Raw genomic sequence first — 1,699 nt, 5'->3', positions numbered from 1 at the left:
ATTCCATACATACTTAAAACCAAGTGAAGGGTGGAGTTCCATCTTTAAAAACTAAACAGGCATTTTGGACAACACATTCTTGGCAATGGAACCTGGACAACATTTATCAAACACGGTAGGGAAAGTTCTCACTCTGCATTATAAAAAGGACAACCAGATATCAACTGTTACAGAAATGAAATAAGACGGAAAATTTTAACAAACTGTTCAAAGTATTTCCTTAAAGAGACTTCCTCCACTGCCAGAGATCTTGAATAGCCTCCTGGTCAGTCATCCTGAAGCAATTCTTCACATAATTGATGAACTTGGCTTCCACTTTGGGAAGAGATCTACCTTTTTCTATACTTGCTTGCATTTTTGCCTTAATGTCTTCTACTGAACTAGGTCCTTTTGGTGTTTTAGGAGTTTTTTCCTGTTTTTTGAAGGTTTCTTGACCTTTTGATCTTGGTATTGATGGTTTTGAATCCTTTCCATTCTGGTTTGATTTTTGTGCATTTTTGGCTGGAGTGTCTTGCACAGATTTCTTCACTGGAGCTCTTTCTTCAGTTTCCTCATCATCAAAACCATCATCTTCATCATCTTCATCGTTGTCGTCATCTTCATCTGCAGCAAGTTTTACTTTTTTCTGTGGAACTTTGCTACCACTTCCAGGGGCAGATCGCTCTCCAGTTTCACATCCTCCTTCTCTTCATCTTCTGACTCTGCATCTTCTTCCACAGCTACTAAGTGCTGCCCACTAACATGCACAGGCCCTGAACCACCTTCAACCGTAACACCACAGGTGGTGTTATTTCAAATCCCCCAAGAGAAACCCTTGGCTGTAGGGACATTTTCAAAGTTGCCAATGTTCCTTTAATTGGACTCCCTTCATAATTCATTGCCTCTGCTTCGACAATGTGCAACTCATCCTTTGCACCAGCCCCTAAACTGACCGTTCTTAAAGATAACTGGTGCTCATTTTCATCATTATCCACCTTAAAGTGATAATCTTTGTTGGCCTTTAGTTCACAACTGAAAAGATAGTTCTGAGGCCTCAAGGGGCTCATGTCCATGTCCATCGAATCTTCCGTGAGGTGGTGGCACGCACTTAGGTGGGCGAGAAGGCAGATGGAGATAAATGACTACTGCTCCAAGGAACAGCTGCGCAGGACGGAATCACACCAGGGCTGTAAAATAATTTAAAGAGGTTTATTCTTAGCGAAATGTGTGTGGCCCACAGACTAGAGCATATGACCTCAAGAGATTCTGAGAAAATGACCCCAAGGTGGCTGTGTTATAGTTTGGTACTATACATTCCTGGAAGCAGGAATGACATGCAAAATCATAAATCAATACATGGAAGGCATGCATTTGTTTGGCCCCCAAAAGGTGGGAATTGTCAAAACATTAAGTGGGTTGGGGGCCTTACAGATTGTAGGTGGGTTTAAAGATTCTTCGATTTGTAATTGGCTAAAGAAATGAAGCTTTGTCTAAAGGCTTGTAATGTTTTAAGTCTAAACTGTGATTGTGGATTTATCTGTTTATTCTTGCCTTTTTTTCCTGTGGGTTTTTGCTTTCTATATTTGAAGGTTTTTGTGTAGTTACACTAATTGTATCTTCTTGTTTAAATATGAAATCAGATTTATTAATCTTTTTACCTTGAGTTTTAGTTTGTCTTACGTTAATACTGCTTCATCTGTTTTGTTTTTCTTTTCATTTA

At 39.6% G+C, this 1,699-nt stretch overlaps 1 protein-coding gene and 1 pseudogene across 2 annotated transcripts in view; one reads left to right on the top strand and one right to left on the bottom strand.

The window, feature by feature from the left end:
• The window catches only part of RYK (receptor-like tyrosine kinase), a 105,934-nt gene that overhangs the window by 30,449 nt on the left and 73,786 nt on the right, over window positions 1-1,699 (top strand). The gene's annotated exons all lie outside the window — the stretch shown is intronic.
• Window positions 7-1,699, bottom strand: part of LOC100959536 — a 3,895-nt pseudogene continuing 2,202 nt past the window's right edge. The window contains exon 2 of the transcript XR_002773284.1: window positions 7-1,086. The product of XR_002773284.1 is annotated as a nucleophosmin pseudogene (transcript). The remainder of the gene's footprint in view (window positions 1,087-1,699) is intronic.

The sequence above is a fragment of the Otolemur garnettii genome, unplaced genomic scaffold, assembly GCF_000181295.1.
Source record: "Otolemur garnettii isolate 467f Iridium unplaced genomic scaffold, OtoGar3 scaffold00032, whole genome shotgun sequence".
Lineage (NCBI taxonomy): Eukaryota > Metazoa > Chordata > Mammalia > Primates > Galagidae > Otolemur > Otolemur garnettii.
The sequence above is the reverse complement of the archived record's forward strand: the minus strand, read 5'-3'. Positions and strand labels throughout refer to the sequence as shown.